This window comes from Theropithecus gelada, chromosome 3 (assembly GCF_003255815.1).
Source record: "Theropithecus gelada isolate Dixy chromosome 3, Tgel_1.0, whole genome shotgun sequence".
Classification (NCBI taxonomy): domain Eukaryota; kingdom Metazoa; phylum Chordata; class Mammalia; order Primates; family Cercopithecidae; genus Theropithecus; species Theropithecus gelada.
Window position 1 is genome coordinate 127,261,877 of NC_037670.1, and position 19,023 is coordinate 127,280,899.

Sequence of the window (19,023 nt, forward strand, 5' to 3'; positions counted from 1 at the left end):
AAGCCTGGAGGACATGATGTTAAGCAAAATAAAGTAAGCACAGAAAGATAAATACCACATGTCCTCACTTGTGGGAGCTAAGAAAAAGTAGAGTACAATTGTGGGAATTAGAGGATGGGAAGAGTGGCAGGGAGGGAGGATGGAGATTGGTTGGTTAACAATTTCAAAATTATAGTTTAATAGGAGGAATGAGTTCAGGTATTCTGCAGCACTGTGGGGTGAATATAGTTAACCATAATTTATTGTATATTTTCAAAAAACTAGAAGAGAGGATCTTTAATGCTCACAACACAAAGAAATGATAAATATTTGAGGTGATGGATGCTAATTACCATGATTAGATCATTACATAAGGAAATAACACTCTGCATTCCACAAATTGTACAATTATTATGTGTCAACTAAAAAGAAAAGAAAAAAGTGGGAACAACCCAAACATCAATCTATCAGTTGATGAAAGAATAAATATAATATGTTATGTCCATACAACAGAATATTACTTGGTAATAAAAGTAGTACTGATGCATGCTACTATATGAATGAAACCTGAAAACGTCATCCTAAGTAAAAGAAGACAGACCCAAAAGGCCACCTATTGTTTGATTCCATCTGTATGAAGAAGAGTCCAGAACAGGCAAATATGTAGAAACAGAAAGTAGATTAGCAGTTGCCTAGAGCGGGCTCAGGGGTGGGGCAGGCATAAGGAGTGACTGCTAATGGGAAGGGCTTTTCTTTTGGGGAGTGAAGAAAACGTTCTGGAATTAGATTTTAGTGGTGGTTCCACCACAAACATACTAAAAACCACTGAATTGTATACTTTAAATTGGTGAGTTTTATGGTACGTGAATTATGTCTCAATAAAAAGTGTTCAAAAAAAGATTGATGTAATAATTGTATAAGTAAATAAAACTCAGAAAATATTCCTACAGCATCCTTCAGTCCAAGATGAATATAGATATTACCCACTTTTAATATATTTTTGTTAGCAACTTCAGACCCTGATGACCAAAATATTAGCCAAATAGGGAGCAAGAGATGTCACCATGCTCATGTGTTAGACAAGTAACTTGAAGCCCTTTCTCCTGGAAGTAAACACATCTTTGTAACTGAGCAGCAACAAATTGAGCTGGCAGAGATGAGGTCTCCACTAAAAATTGCCTCATGCTGGTTACAGGAGACCAGTGAATTTCACTGCTGAATAAGTGAAATACACTGTTTCAGGCAACAGGATTCACTTTTAATGTTTTTTTCTTTTTTACTCAGAAGCTTTTTAGTTTAGTGACCTAAAGAATGTCAGAGCCAGAAAGGTAAATATTCTATTTGGCACTGTGAGGTTCATAAATGCTCCAAATTAGGAGGTGTTCTCTGAAACAAGTGACATTTACATTTTACAGATTTCTGGTGCCAGGGTTTTAGCCCTGGGAGGGACAGGAAGAGTGGAGTGGGAAGAGTACAGTGGGAAGACAAGCCAAAAATGAGGAGGCAAGAGGTAACAGCAAGATAGACGGACTCGGCCTCAGTGGGGCAAAAGGCAGATTGATGCTTACCTTTCAGGAAAACCGTGGCATCATTGCAATGGAAATCGTCCTTGGTCTCCCTCATAAGTCAGCCAAACTCATGAATGCTTTTACTGGAGAGAGGTTTTGCTCTTATTTTCCCAAAGCATAAAAAGGGACTACATTTTATGGTCAGGTGAAGTGCAGAGGAAAGCAGCTGGAGTGGTGGCCTGGAGAAGTCACCAGCATTACAGGTTGCGTGAGAATGCGAGGCACCAGAAATTCACAGGAATCCTGGGGAATACTTTGCTCCTCCATCGCTAATGGAATTAAGGTGCCTGAATCTTAGGGGCCCAGGAATTCCGAGTGGAAAATTGGCTTCATTATATCTCCAGTATTAGGTTCATTGAGGGGCATATCAAGACATAAGGCTCAAAAGGAAGCAGGCACCAAGTCACAAGAACCTTGTACATTATTCTAAGGAATCTGGACTTCATCCTATGCAACAGAGTTAAACAGAACTTTCTCTCTCTGGGGAATATGAGTTGGTACATAAGTCACTATAATGAGGTTCCTTATGTACCAACTCATTCTCTACAGAAGGAATAAAGTATGTGTTTCAAGAGAGCTATAGGGACCACACAGCAGGGAATGAATGCTTCCAGTTGGAAGAAACAGGTGGCAGTCTAGAAAAGATTTTCATAGAGGAAGGAGATTTTGAATCAAGCCTTAAAGATTAAGTATCATTTTGATGAGTGAAACAATGAGAACAGTGTTTCAGGCTGAGGAAACAGCCTGAACAGAGACTTCATGTGGAAAGTGTGAGTTGTTGGGAAGTAGTTCAGTTTGGGGTCACTGGGAGTAGTGGGAGGGAAGATGGAACACTGCCAGGAACAGACACATGCACACAGACATTTGAAAGCAGACAAATCCTTGAACACTACACTTTCCCCACACTTTTTCATCTGGAATTGTTTAGCTGATGTACATAGACAACAGCAATGAACTAGTTACCAAATATTGGAATGCTCTGTGTGTGCGTGTCTGTGTGTGTGTGTGTGTGCGCGCGCGCATGTGTGTGGGTGTTATGTACTTACTATACGGCTGAGTCATACTACATCTGGCTTAGACTATCACCAACATAAACAGAAAACATGCTTCCCCAACTCTCTATTTTGAAAACATTCAAATGTACAGAAATGTTTAAAGAATAGCTACAAAGAATACCGACATACCCTTTACATAAATTCACCAATTATTAACATTTTGCCGCATTTATTTAGTTAAGTGTATATATGAACATACATATTTTATTTATATATGTATGAACAAAGTTTTTATACATATGCATAGTTTATATATATAGTTATATATAGACACACACATGTATATACACACAAATATACATAAATTTCTCTGAACTACTTGAAAATAAGTTTCAGATATCATGATGCCTTATCCCTGAATATTTCATGTGCATCTCCTTAGGAATAAGGACATTTTCCTATGTAACTATATAGTATTATTATGTATATATAGTATAGACATATATAGCATTATGACACCCAATAAAATTAACAGTAATACCATAGTATCTAGTACAAAGTCAACATGCAAATTTTTTTGTATCCAAGACCCAATTTGTGCATTGGATTTGGTTATCATGTCTTTTTAGTCTTTTTTTATTTTTATTTTAAGACATTGACTTTTTTTAAGGATCTAGGCCAGTTATGTAGAGTGTCTCATATTCTGTATTTGTCTAATTGTTCCTTATGATTAGATTCAAGGTAAACTTTTTTTGCAAAAATACTCCTGAATTATTATAGCATCCCATTGGGAGGCACATATGTCCAATTGTTCCACAATTGGTGATGCTGTTGGGCCACTTGGTTCAGAAGATGACTACCAAAGATCTCTTCATTAGAAGAGGTACCCCTTTTTATTTAAAAAGTAATTTGTTGAGATGTCATAGTACACATAGAATATTCTGCAAACATGAGAAGTGTTTGTTATAAAGAATATATAGTAACATACTTAGGTTCAAAAAGCAGTATACAAAATTACATCTGCAGGCTGGACACGGTGGCTCACGCCTGTAATCCCAGTACTTTGGGAGGCCAAGGTAGGTGAATCACCTGAGGTCAGGAGTTCAAGAGCAGCCTGGCCAACATGGCAAAACCCCATCTCTATTAAAATACAAAAATTATCTGGGCATGGTGGCAGGTGCCTGTTATCCCAGCTACTCGGGAGGATGAGGCAGGAGAATCGCTTGAACCTGGGAGGCAGAAGTTGTAGTGAGCCAAGATCATGCCACTGCACTCCAGCCTGGATGACAGAGTGAGACTCTGTCTCCAAAAAAAAGGAAAAGATCACATCTTCATATGTGTGTGTATAGTGTATGCGTATGTGTATTAAAAGAAATGGACATTCTGGGCAGGGTGCAGTGGCTTACACCTGTAATCCCAGCACTTTGGGAGGCCAAGGCGAGTGGATCATGAGGTCAGGAGTTCGAGACCAGCCTGGCCAATATGGTGAAACCCCATCTCTACTAAGAATACAAAAATTAGCCAGGCGTGGTAGTCCGCACCTGTAGTCCCAGCTACTTGGGAGGCTGAGGCAGAAGAATCACTTGAACCCCAGAGGCGGAGGTTGCAGTGAGCAGAGATTGCGCCACTGCACTCCAGTCTGGGCGACAGAGGGAGGTTCCATCTCAAAAAAAAAAAAAAAAAAGAAAAGAAAAGAAAAAAAAAAAGAAAAAAAAAAGAAATGGACATTTTGGAGGGTGGGCAATGATACGTTTTTTCATTATCCATATTTCTTTTAGTATTATTAATGTTTATGAAAATAGCATAATTTGGAGGAGAAAAACCCAATATGTAAGTCTCTTATTGAATATTTTTGTATTTCAACAAAGAAGTATATAAAATATTAACACTAGGCTTTATTTCTTTATACAACGCCACACAGTTCTGGTTAGTTTACTTTCTATTCTAAACAAACTATCAGCACAAATGCACTAATATTCAAGCAAAGTACTCAGCTATGAATGTTAACATGTACAAGTATTATATACATAGATGAACAGTTTTACTTTACAAATGATGGATACTGCTCTATCTTCATATTACTTGACCCGGCTTTGAAGCTTGACTCTGCTGACCATCGCCTGCTTTTTGAAATAGCATCTTCCTTGTTTCTCATGATATTACTCTGACCTCTTTCTCCACCTACTTCTCTGGATGTTCGTTTTCAGTTTCCTTTGTAGGTTCATCTTTCATATCTATCCAATACATACTGATGTTCCCTGGAGCTTGGAACTTGATCTTCTCTTCTCTTTCTATCTCTCAACCATGGGTTTGACCACTTCAGCCATCTCTAGATCTAGCCCAGATCTCTCTCCTGAGCTACAGATCTTGTTCGCTAACTGATAACTAGACATCTGAATGTGTCATAGGCCCCTCTAACTCAACACTGTTACTTTCAGAGGACTAGAATTCAAACTGGAAGCCATGAGATTTCACTGAGCTCTTCCTGTTCTTTCTGCTAGCTTCAGTCAGGAGTCTGGTGAAAGATGAATGCTTGTGATGGACTTTCCTTTGATTTAAGTACATTGCTCCTTCCTCTGCATTTGTACCTTTATGACCCTCTTTATAGGGCTCCAATTTCTCTATATGGGAAATCTATATAACCTAGGGTATTTGATATTTGAATTCAGCATATTGGAAAATGCACTCTATGAAATAAGATGGAATGGGGCACCCAGGACTCCAGGATGTAGTTATTGGGTGTATAGATCATGGGAAATCTAAAAAGGCCCCTGACAGTCAGTAAACATAAGAAGGCTTCTTTCATGCCTTTTTTGTTTGTTTTTAAGGATAAAACAGGGTATAAGTTTTTGCTGTGATAGAGGGTATAAAACCGGAGGGGGATGGTATTGAAAATCCTGTGTAAGTTTTCTTTCAGAAATGCTTGAATTTGAACACACTGAATTCCTATGGTTCCAGGTATCCTGAGGAAAACAAAGTAAAACAAAACAAAAACAAAGATTCCGAAAGTCAGATGGGTGTTTGTCTTCTCTGTCACCCAGAATCAAAGGGGCCCATAGTAAAGAGAGATGTGCTAGTACTAGTATTAAAATTGTCCAAAATGGAATTCAGCATCTTGTCTCCATACCCTAATTACTCTCCTAGGTTCTTTTCCTGGTTCATGGCACCACCATATTCACAACTGACCAAATAAAAACCTGAGCATTGTGTATGTCTCCTCTCTGCCTCCCTGTTCCCCATATTCAGACAATCACTAAGCCCCACCAAAGCCACCTCCTAAATATCTCTCAAATCTGCCGCCACCATCAAAACCTCACTATTTCTGGCTGTCATTGCAATTGCTCATCCCTTCTTCAATAGATCATCCACACTGCCACCAGAGTTATGTTTCTTGTGCACAAATCTGTCCTATTCTTCTACTCAGAGTTCTTCAATGGCTCCTACTACATACTGCATGTAGCCTGAATTGCTGTGCAGGGCACTCCAGGCCACCCAAATTCTGCCCTCCATCTCTTTCTCCAGCCCCATCTCCCACCACATCCCCTGTCTTCTCCAGCCATGCTCTGACAGAACTGAGTCATCTGTGGATCCCAACACATAACCCTCCTCATGCCTCCAGGCCTTCTCACCTGCTTCTTCCTCCAGCTTTCAGCTACACCTCAAAAACTGAAAAGCTTCCCTTGACTCCTCCACAAAGACAATAGAGACAAGTGTTCTTTTTTTTTTTAAGATGGAGTCTTGTTCTTGTCGCCCAGGCTGGAGTGCAATGGCGTGATTTCAGCTCACTGCAACCTCCGCCTCCTGGGTTCAAGCGATTTTCCTGCCTCAGCCTCCCAAGTAGCTGCGACTACAGGTGCCCGCCACCATGCCCAGCTAATTTTTGTATTTTTAGTAGAGATGGGCTTTCACCATGTTGGCTAGGCTGGTCTCGAACTCCTGACCTCAGGTAATCCACCCGCCTCGACCTCCCAAAGTGCTGGGATTACAGGTGTGAGCCACCACGCCCAATCAAGTGTTCATTTTCTAACTTATCCATGCTGTTGTGGTGCAATGCCTCCATCTCCTTTTCAGCAAATAAATCTCATTATGTCATAATTCAAATAAATAATCACTAAGATGCATTGAGTGCTTGCCATGTGCCAGGTTACATGCACTGCCTTACTTAATCCTCATAACAACACTGTGAGGTAGGTAATATTATAATCACCATTTTAAAGAGAAGGAAATGGAGGCACAGAGAAATTGAGTAACTTGCCTGCGGTCTCAAAGTGCCGTGGTACCAGCCAAGATATGAACCCATACTCTGAACTCATACTTTTAGTAACTTTTAACTATACAGTGGTGTTGCTTTTCTTGTTGTTGTTATTTTGCCATTAGACTATACCTTGAGACCAGTACTCTGTCTTTCAGTTTGGTACTCCCAGAACTTAACAATGTGTAGGATATATAGCTGACAATTAGTAAATATTTGTTGAGTGAATCAGTCTACTTATAAAATTATTTATTTATATGGACTCAATTTTTTCTTATCTTGCTGGCATATTCTCAGAATTTTTGGATGAAAAGTATTTCTATTTGGAATTGTTTGAATCAGGACTTACATTTCACATGCTTCTTTCTGAAAGATTTGCTCTGTTTGGTATTGCATACTACATTCTTTCAGAAATAAAGAACAAAAGTTATACTTGGAAATATGTATTATCTCAATTAGCACATCCTCCTTCTAAATTCACTGATAATACTGTCATGTACAATGTTCTTGAAAATTTATCTTCATCTCCCAAGCAATCTTCCCTTTTCTTCTCTAGTTAGTAATTAGGATTTTATAAATATAATGTACCTTTTCTTCTCAATTATTTTATTTATTTTTGTTTGTTTTTGTTTGAGATGGAGTTTCGCTCTATAGCCAGGCTGGAGTGTAGTAGCGTGATCTTGGCTCACTGCAACCTCTGCCTCCCGGGTTCAAGCAATCCTCCTGCCTTAGCCTCCCGAGTAGCTGGGACTACAGGCACGTGCCACCACACCTGGCTAATTTTTGTGGGTTTTTTTAGTAGAGACAGGGTTTCACCATGTTGGGCAGGATGGTCTCGATCTCTTGACCTTGTGATTCGCCCGCCTTGGCTTCCCAAATACTCCCTGGGATTACAGGGTGCGCCACTGCTCCCGGCTGATTTTATTTTAATTTTTAAGAGACAGTGTCTCGCTGTATCACCCAGGCTGATCTCAAACTGCTGGGCTTAAGGGATCCTCCAGCTTCAGCTTCCTCGGTAGCTGGAACTACCAGTCTTCTCAATTATTTTTGTTTATTTCTACTTAATCAATTGTTAGTATGAATTTTGTAATCACATTTCTTTTGAAAATGTATCAACCTCTCTGACTTAATTTATTGACCTACAAGTCTAAAGGAAAGCCAGCTTTGATCACCACACAGAAATAGATTCTGTATTGTGATGCTCATAGAAGGAAGGAAAATTGGCATCTCTGTTACCTGGAAGTAGATCACCTGGCCTTGAGACTGCTTGCCTCCTACCTGATGGAGGTAGAGAGGAGAGTCATGCTGCCAAAGATCCATCTTGAGGGAAGTGACAGGCTCAAGTTGGTCACTTTTGTTTGCAGTGTTTTTAGTAGGCACTTTGCTAGAAACAGGAGACAATGGACCATAACCTCTGTGAGAAGGAACCACTATCACTGCGCGATGGGACCAGCAGATTCACATAAGGCCACTGGCTGGAGAGAAGGGCCTGAGGAGGACTAGGAGAGGTCCAGCTCCATACGAAAAAAACCAAAAGCCCATAATTGGGCAGACTTCTTGTTATGTACTTTTTGAAAATCCATGGCAAATCCATTTGTCTCTGAACTACCCTGCTTCCTTTCAACTCTCATTCTTCCTATTTCTTGAATCCCAAGTGATTTCATGTGTTTCCTGCTTTAGAGATTTTGCTTCCCTGGATGCAGGCTCTATTTGTGTGTGTGTTCCATGCAGATGGGTGGTCTCTTTCAAGTGTATCATCAGATTTAAGACACGCAGCTGTAAGTGCTTTCGCTCCAGCTCAGACCATATCTGAGACAATGTGGAATTTAAAGAAGCCTTAAGTGTTTTGTTAAGAGGAAGGAAATCATGCCAGATTCATTCATTCACTCACTGATCAAACATTTTGTGTGCCTCCTATGAACTAGGCATCTTGCTAGGCATCCCAAAGACGGGATGATCCAGCCTCTTCCCTTGGGAAGCTTACAGTGCTATAGGGAGACAGGCATGGAACAGATACTAGAATATAATGAGCCGATTGCTTCAGTAGAGACATATAGAAAGTGCAGTGGAAACACAAAGTAGGAGATCCTAAGCCTGCCCAGAAATTCTAGGAAAGCTTCCCCACAGCTGAAACTTAAGAGATAAGCAAGGCCAAGCATGACAGCTGACGCCTATCGTCCCAACACTTTAGAAGGCCGAGGCAAGAAGATCACTTGAGTCCAGGAGTTTCAGCCCAGTCTGGGGAACATAGCAAGACCCAATCTCTACAAAATAAAAATGGAAAAATCAGCCAGTCATGATGGTGTGTGCCTATAGTCCCAGCTACTCGGGAGGCTAAGGCAGGAGGATCGCTTGAGCCCAGGAGGTTGAGGCTGCAGTGAGCTATGATGATGCCACTGCACTCTGGACTAAGTGACACAGAAAGACTCTGTATCAAAAAAAAAAACCCAAACAAACAAACAAACAAAAAGAAGAAGAATTTACTAGGCGGACAAATAGGGCAGAGGGTGTTTCAGACAGAGGGAATAACTTGTAGAGATGGGGAAACAAGAACACAGCATGTTTGAGGAGCTGTAGGAGAGTCAGTTCTGTGTCTCTGGAGCTGAGGATGAGAGGCAGGAGTCAGCTGGAAGTAGGGCTGCAGGGGTGGGCAAGGGCCACCTCAGGAAGAGCTTGCTCTACCAGCCCATTGATACTGTAAGCAGTGTGGAGTCCCCAAGGAAATCTGAGCCAGGGAGTGATAGGCTCAGATAGATAGATAGATAGATAGATAGATAGATAGATAGATAGATAGATAGATAGATAGATAGATAGATAGATAGATAGATAGATAGGCAGCAGACAGACAGACAGATATAATTTTTTTTTTTTTTTTTTTGAGACAGAGTCTCGCTGTGTCAAACAGGCTGGAGTGCAGTAGTGTGATCTCAGCTCACTGCAAGCTCCGCCTCCCAGGTGTACGCCACTCTCCTGCCTCAGCCTCCTATAGCTGGTACTACAGGCGCCTGCCACCACACCTGGCTAATTTTTTTTTGTATTTTTAGTAGAGATGGGGTTTCACCATGTTAGTCAGGATGGTCTCAATCTCCTGATCTCATGATCCGCCTGCCTCGGCCTCCCAAAGTGCTGTGAGTACAGGCGTAAGCCACCATGCCCAGCCAGATATTTTTTAAGTTTTGCTTTTTACTGACACAAAATAATTGTGCCTATTTATGGGATACAGTGTGATGTTTCGACACATGTAGACATTGTGTAATGATCAAATCAGAGTAATTAGCATATCTATCACCTCATTGATCATTTATTTCTTTGTGGTGAGCGCATTTAGAATCCTTTCTTCTAGCTACTTTGAAATATACAATAATACATTATTGTTAACTACAGTCACCCTACCGTGCGATAGAACACCAGAACTTATTCCTCCTATCTCACTGTAACTTTGTACCTATTGACCAACCTCTCCTCATCTCCCCCTCACTGTCAGGCCTCTGAGCCCAAGCTAAGCCATCATATCCCCAGTGACCTGCACGTATACATCCAGATGGCCTGAAGCAACTGAAGATCCACAAAAAAAGTGAAAATAGTTTAACTGATGACCATTGTGATTTGTTTCTGCTCCACCTTAACTGATCAATGTACTTTGTAATCTCCCCTGCCCTTAAGAAGTTTCTTTGTAATTCTCCCCACCCTTGAGAATGTACTTGGTGAGCTTCATCCCCTGCCCCTAAAACATTGCTCTTAACTTCATCGCCTATCCTAAAACCTATAAGAACCAGTGATAATCCCACCACCCTTTGCTGACTCCTTTTACAGACTCAGCCTGCCTGCACCCAGGTGAAATAAACAGCCATGTTGCTCACACAAAGCCTGTTGGTGATCTCTTCACACGGACACGTGAGACACTCACCACTCCCTCCCCAGCCTCTGGTAACCACTATTCTCCTCCCTACTTCTACTAGATCCCCTTTTTTAGATTCCGCATATGAGTGAGATCATGAGATATCTGTCTTTCTGTGCTTGGATCTTTCTGTGCTTGGATTATTTCATTTAACACAATGTCCTTTAGGCTCATCCATGTTGTCACAAATGAAAAGATTTCACGCTTTTCGGGCTGAATAGTATTCTATTGTGCATATATATATCACATTTTTTAATCCATTCATCCATTGATGGACACTTAGGCTGATTGTATATATTGGCTGCAGTGCACATGGGAGTGCATATGTATCTTTGACATACTGATTTAAATTCCTTTGTGGGTTTTTTGTTGTTGTTGTTTTGTTTTGTTTTATTTTTGAGATAGTCTCACTCTGTCACTCAGGCTGGAGTGCAGTGCTTCAGTGGCTCACTGCAACCTCTACCTCCTGGGTTCAGGCAGTTCTCGTGCTTCAGCCTCCCAAGTAGCTGGGATCACAGGTATGCACCACCATGTCCAGCTAATTTTTGTATTTTTAGTAAAGACAAGGTTTCGCCATGTTGGCAGGCTAGTCTTGAACTCCCGGCCTCAAGTGATCTGCCTGCCTCGGCCTCCCAAAGTGCTGGCATTGCAGGCATGAGCCTCTGTGCCTGGCTTGATTTCATTTCCTCTGGATATATACCACGTAGTGGGATTGCCGGATCATATGATAGTTCTATTATTAATTTTTTGAGGGACCTGAATAATGTTTCCACAATGGCTGTACTAATTGTAATTTCGATCAACAGTCTATAAGAGTTCCCCTTTCTGCATATCCTCGCCTGCATTTGTTACTTTTTGCTTTTTGATAATAGCCATTCTAACTGGCGTGAGGCGACAGCTCATTGCAGTTTTGATTTGCAGTTCCCTGGTGTTAATGATGTTGAGTTTGTCTTCATGTACCTGTTGGCCGTACACATGTATGTCTTCTTTTGATAAATGCCTATTCGGGTCTTTTGCCCATCGGATTATTTGTTTTTCTGCTATTGAGTTGTTTGAGTTCCTTGTATATTCTGGATATTGAACCCTTGTCAGATAAGCATAGTTTGTAAACATTTTCTCCCATTCCACAGGTGGTCTCTTCACTCTGCTCACTGTTTCCTTTGCCGTACAGAAGCTCTTTAGGTTGATATAATACCATTCTTCTATTTTTTTTCTTTTGTTGCCTGCGTTTTTGAGGTACCATCCAAAAAAATCTTTGCCCAAACCAATGTCCTGAAGTGTTTCGTCTATTCTTTATTCAAATAGTTTCATATTTCTGGCTCTTACATTTAAGTCCTTAATCCATTTTGAGTTGATTTTTGTATATGGTGAGAGATGGGAATCTAGTTCCATTCTTCTGCATGTAGCTATCCAGGTTTTCCAGCACCACTTATTAAAGAGAATGTTCTTTCCCCAATGTGTGTTCCTGGTGCCTTTTTCAAAACTCAGCTCGCTATAAATGTGTGGGCTTACTTCTGGTTTCTCTATTCTGTTCCACTGGTCTGTGTGTCTGTTTTTATAGACGGACTGAGATTTGCATGCTGGAAGCTAACCCTGCAGCAAAGGTGAGTATGAGAAATAGTGCCTGAACTAAGCCAGGGGCAGTGGGGATGGAGAGGAGGCAGATGGGCAGTTATAAGAAATGATTAGACTCTACCAATGACTATTAAAGTTCTCACATTGACTTCTTTCTATTTTAGTATAGTATTTAGTAATAGATTTTTTGGCTAGAAATAGCTGAAACTAGATAGCCTTATAATACATACAATTAAAACTAACATGGAAACAGCATGCCAATATTCAATTAGAGTTCTTCTTTTTGCAATTCAATTTGAAAATAATCTGTATGCTGTCAGTAATGTAAGACCCATTATTACTGTGATAATAGTAATAGGTAACACTCCCCTAGGGAACTACGCTGTAATGTGGCAGAGATAATATACAACGCATTAGGAACTAAACGACACTTATTTTTTAAAAATCTAGAGACATTAACATCACCATATGATTTATGTTTTCTTAAAGAATGAATCCGTAATACAAACCCATTGATATTGCCTTGAAATGATCTAGATTGAGAAGTGTGATTTTCTGATAATTATGGACAACATGACCAATATTTATAATAGAAAAAATAATGTCATAAATGTAAAAACTGGCACTATTAACATATGTCAAGATGCTTTGTTGTCATTATCATCAGTGATTACTTGCTTAGCATCTGCCCTTACCCAGGCACATGAAGAACGGAAGGAGTCGCAGACCCAGGCAGGAGGTGTAACATACAGAAAGGTCCTGAGGTAGGAAGGGATTTGGCTTGAGGAGCTAAATGAGAGCAGTGGGGCTGAGGGAAAGGAAATGAGCTGAGCAGGGGCATGAGGTGGTCCTGGAGTGGTAGACAGAGGTTTCTTTAATTAATAGTAAATGTTCCTTCAAATTTTGGTCATAGCTGGGTGTGTTGGCACTTGCCAATAGTCCTAGCTACTCAGGAGGCTGAAGCAGGACTATTGCTTCAGCCTAGGAGGTCGAGGCTGCAGTAAGCTTTGATGGTGCCACTGCATTCTAGCCTGGGGGGCAGAGTGAGGCTCTGTCTCTAAAAAAAATTTTTCTTTCTTTAATTTTTGTCTTTCCAATTTAATTTCTTGGTTTTATTAGACACTGTTGTTATTCCCATTACACTCCACACTTGACTACATCACCTGGTCCTCTTACAATCTTTTTGACCTTCTTTCTTTAGTCTCCTTCATAGATTTATCTTCTTCTTTCCACTCCCTAAGCACTGGTGTTCTGCTACATTCTTCCTGGGAATACATTTCTCCTCATGCCCCTACGCTGTCCTTGAGGATCTTGGCCATATTCACACCTCCATGAGAGTGACTCCCCCATCTGCAGGTCTGGTAATCATTTCTCTCCCAATCCTTTGGCCTGAATATCCCACAGATTCTAACTCAGTCTGATAAAACTAAAACCATCTTTCCCTCAAAACCTGTTACTTCTCTTATATTACCTCTTTTTAGAGGTAGGACCTCCATCCACCCAAAGCCAGATTTAAAAAAATTTTTTTAATTTTTTTTTTTTAAGACAGGGTCTCACTTTGTCACCCAGGCTGGAGTACAGTGGTACAATCTCAGCTCGCTGTAGCTTTGACCGCTTGGACTCAAGTGATCCTCCCACCTCAGACCTCCAGGTAGCTGGCACTACAGGAGCCTGCCACCATGCCTGTCTAATTTTTTTTTTTTCTGTATTTTTGTAGAGATGGGGTTTTGTCATGTTGGCCAAGCTGGTCTTGAATTCTTGAGATCAAGTGATCTGCCCACCTCAGCCTCCCAAAATGCTAGGATTACAGGTGTGAGCTACCACACCTGGCCAATTCTTAAATTTTTTATTCCAAAGCCAGAACTTTTAAGTCAATTCTTATCTTCCCATCCCTCCACCCAGGTCCTCATTTTCCACAATAATCAATCACCAAGTTATTTCAGTTTTAGCTACTAAACATTCTTTAATATGTCCTTTCCATGCTTGTTCAAGCCTCTGACCTAGTTCAAGAACTCCTCATCTCTTCCTTTAACTACTAAAATACCTCCTACTTGCCTCCCTGCCCCCAGTCCTTCTCCTCTTCAGTCTGTCCCCCAGAGAACCCAAATAATCTACCTAAAATGGAAGGCTGACTATGACTATGACTCCCCTACACATCACCCATTAGTGCAAGTCCAATCTCCTTGACAGAGCATGAAATTCCCTCCATGATATCTTTTTATATAGTGTATTCTAGCAGGACTAAGCTAAATCAAGTTCCTTGAACAAAGATACATTCACATGCTTCTGTGTTGGGCAGGCTGAATTAAGAGATGCTTTCCTCTTCTCACCTCTATCACTATGCCTGCCCCATCACATCTAAATTGCCCACACCCACCCTTCCAAACTGGGCTGCAGAAAATAGGTCTTACTCACATTTGTTAATCCTAGAGCCTAGCATTTTTTTCCTTCATTCAATGAGTATTGATCAAGTGTCTACTACTTCCCAGGGTTCTGGGAAAACAGCAGTAAACAAAACAAAGTTTCAGTCTTCATGGATCTGATATTCTAGTGAGGGAACTGCAGGAGATTGCCTACATAACAGGCACTGAAGATCTTGTACTCATAATAAAAATTTTTGAAAATCAAGCAAATAAAAGAGTGTTCTTAAACCACTGTCTAAGCACACTGTCTGAGAGACTGCTCTGACTCACTTTTCCTTTAAACAACAAATATGGTGGTGACTAAGGCAACTTAAGTAACAGACTGAACTGCCCTCACCATGGATCCTGTGGTCTTTAGTAAATGATAATCTGATTAAGTAGCAGAAAATATTTTCCCACATACATGGAGATATAACCTCATATTCAAATAATCCTCTGGAGCAGGAAGGGAATGAATAATAGCCCATTTAAGTGAATATTTTGAAAAGCTGTAGGAGATTAAAGATTTCTAAAGATACCTTAAGATATTATCACATTAGTAAGCTATTTCTCCCACTTAGAACCCTATCCTGTTTATATAAGAAGAGGCAAATTGACATATTTCCTCTTTCCCTAATATGTACTTGGTAGGTAACTTCCTAAACAACTTTTATTCATGGATGATACAATAAATGATTCACTATTTTCCACAAAAGGAATAACTGAGGAGAATAAGATTGTTATAAGAAACATATAAATCTTGAAATAACTGTGTTCTCCTCTTTGCTTCCCCCATTTAAGTTAGTTCTCTCCAATAAACATCTTTCTGGATTTCTAAATGTCTGGATTTTTGCCTTTGCTGATCCACTTCTTCTTGAGTTTTCCTGATTGTTCAGAACACAATGTCCCTTTAGCCTCTCCAACCCCAAAAAGCTCTTCTACTTTTGAGGTGTGAATTTCAATTGGTTTCCTGAGCTACATCTCTATAAAGCTCTCCTGCAAGTGAATCAAACTAAACCTGTTCATTTTCCCAACCTGCAGCAAACCTGCTCCCTGAGTGTGTAAGAGACACAGCTGAGGAAGGCACACCATCCTTTATGCAGATGCTCAAGCCAAAACTCTGGTGCCATCCTTGATTTGCTCCCTCTCTTCCTTATCCTCACATTCAGTTGAGCTCTTTCTCATTGTTTCTTCTTCCTCAGTGTCTCCCAACTGTGCTGACTTTGATACATGCTTACTGCCTCTCCCTAACACAGGCGTTCATAACTTTTCACCTGGATGACTGCTTTATAATTGGTCACTATGCATCTATGATTCCCATATCTGTCTAGCAGATAGAAGTGACCTTTTCAGAATAAAAAAAATCTGACCATGTTACTGTTCTGACGATACTGAATGTCCTTCCACGGCCCAAAGAGCAGAGATCAAATTCCTTAATGTGGCCTCTGGACCCTCAATGACCTGATCCCTGTCTACCTCTTAAACATCATCTCTCACCATACTTCTCAGGCCATACCCAAATGTGTGGGTTTCTTGATGTCTCACAGTTTTAAACCTCTATGCCTTTGTGCAGGCTGCTTCTCTGGCTCACAGAACATCCTTTCTTCTCTGGGAAAAGAAGTCCTCTGAGCCAGGTTAGGTTTCCCCTCTCTGTTTCCCACACTCATCATACTGTGTAACCACTTGCCCCACTCCTGTCTTCCCACTAGAATGTAAGTACTAGGAGGAGGAATCATGGCTGTTTTGTTCATTCCAGTATTCTCAGCACGGAGCACAATGTAGTCAGAGTAAATACTTGTTAACTAAATGAGCAGTGTGATTCTAACTGAAAATTCACCATTAAGAATTGAGAATGAACACAATTATTAGAAAATATGGGAAATTTTCCCCCAAATGGCACAACTGGTCACATTTGATCTTTGCTGGGTATCTGCAACATTCCAGTTTAAATCCTGAATGTTATATCTGTAGTCAAATTTGCACTTACTCAGACCTATAATCAATCAGGCTGGTGTTTAGCTGCCCAAGTTGACATCTGGGATGACTCATTTTAATTTGACTGTTTGAGGTTAGCTTCCTCAGCTGTTGTAGCACTGTAATTGTCAATCATTTGCTTTTTAGATCAGAGTTTAACTGACTTGGAGGAAGAAAACAACAGAAGACTTATTTTTCAATCTTGTAGCAGAAAACAATTAGTATAATTCCCCATAGATATCCATTTACAATTCTCTTAAATTATATATATGCTTCGGAAGAAAATAAAAACAGAACTCAAGGCTATACTCCGAAGTTTTTTGTTTTTTGTTTTCTTGAGACAGGATCTTACTCTGTTGCCCAGGTTTCCCAGGCTGGAGTGCAGTGGTACAATCACAGCTCACTAGCCTCGACCTCCCGGGCTCAAGCCATACTCCCACCTCTCAGCCTCCTGAGTAGCTGGGTCTGTAGGTGCGCATCATCACACCTGGCTAATTTTTGTATGTTTTGTAGAGATGGGGTTTCATCATGTTACCCAGGCTGGTCTCAAACTCTTGGGTTCAAGTGACCTGCCTGCCTCAGTCTCCCAAAGTGCTGGAATTACAGGCATGAGCCATTGTGCCTGGCCTATATTCCTAAGTTTTTAACTTGTCCTCTGTAGATAAAATTTTAATATACAGTCTTTAAAAATAAAACCTGAGCTTTCCCCAAATGCTAAAAACTAAATAAGCATTTTAACCTTTACTCCATTCAGTTAGCAAATATTCCCCAGGCCCTTCAGCCTTGTGGTAAGTGCTGTGGGGGAATCATATTTTGATGTGTTTTATAATGTGCTTTGATTCTCTACTTCTCATCACTCTGTGACCCTTCACACAACAGCTGGCCATTCTACTCCTATGTGTCAGGAAAAGGTTCTTACAGAAGAACACAGGAGAAAAATCCTGGGCCTTTAAGCTTCAAAAGCCCAAGCCCTGAAAGACTTGGAGCATAACATTTTTCAAAACCATGTAATCGGCTGGAACATTCTTTTCCACCCTCAGATTAGGAAAATAATCTATGTCAAAAGGAGAGGAGCAAATATGAGAAGAGGGGAGAGAGGAGGTGGAGGGGAAGAAGATGAGAAGGGAGAGGAGGAAAGGAGAGGACAGGGGAAAAGAGGAGGGGAGGGGAGAGCCAGAGGGAAGCAAATGCTGAGAAATTCACCATATGGGGCTCTGTTCTAGACCTTCTCAGTCTCTACCCAGCTAGAGAAAAAGTTAGAACCCCCAGGTAGGCTTGGGGACCTAAGTAGATGGGAACCCATTCCACCTTTCCCAGGAGGGTTGATAAAAGCAGTAAGACAGAGTGTTCCTGTGCTCGTCATGGCATCAGTTAAGAGTCAATGGGAAAAGGAGAAACAACCCTGAGCATTCAAAACTGAGATTTAATTTTAATGGGGGAGTGGCTACATAGGTGGTAGAGAAACTGAGAAGCCAATGGGACAGTGACAAAATCTAGAACTTAGCAGCAGTAGGAAGCCACTACTGTCCCTATGCTGGAAGGACAATGGGAAGATATGATGTTATAGAAGCCCAGAGGTCAAGGTCATTCAGGGAAGCTAGAACCACAGCAGGCCTGTGGTTCAGAGGGGAGTATACCACTAAAGAAATGCAGCTGATGATGATGATGCAAAGAAAGGTAGAGGAAAACCCTGGAATATCCCTTCTGCTGGCCCTTTAATCACTCACAAATGTCTCACAGGCACCAACCCTACTCTGGAATCCAGCTGACTTGTGTGAGTCACTGTGTAGCGGAGCAAGGGGAGGGTGAGTCATGGGTTTGGGGGCAAAAACATCCATGATGCGGGAGCAAGAAAATGTCTCCAGCAGGTGTCTAGGACTGTGGACCTAAGACAGCCTCACAGGATCTCCATGACGCAGAAAAACCCAGAGGAGCCCCGAGCAAGGCAGACATGACAGGGAAGCCTGAAGACTTGAAGGGGCCTTGGAGTTGGAACAAGGAAGAGACATCCGGGATCCACTTGGACAGGAAACTAAACACCAAATGGGCCCTCGTACATCTCAGTGAATTCCAGCTTGGACAGAAGACAACATTGAGAAGACCAGACACTGACCCTGCCATAATGAGTTGACTCCATGATACTGCTCCCTACCCACAATCTCCTATCACTCATGGATGATATGGAAGGGAAGAGGAGATCATCTAGCACAAAGGAGGCTGAATCCAAGTTCATTCATAGATAAAGAAAGGAAAGAACCTAGACCAATGAACAGATCTAGTCCTTCATTTAAAAGACCCCACTGAATGTTGACGAAGGATGAACACATAACACAGATGTCTGCAATGCAGTGAGAAGCGGAGAGAAACAGTTCATGTTAAA

General features: G+C 41.0%; 1 protein-coding gene across 5 annotated transcripts in view; it reads right to left on the reverse strand.

Annotated features, from left to right (window-relative positions):
* The window catches only part of FBXL13 (F-box and leucine rich repeat protein 13), a 273,539-nt gene that overhangs the window by 42,067 nt on the left and 212,449 nt on the right, over positions 1–19,023 (reverse strand). The gene's annotated exons all lie outside the window — the stretch shown is intronic.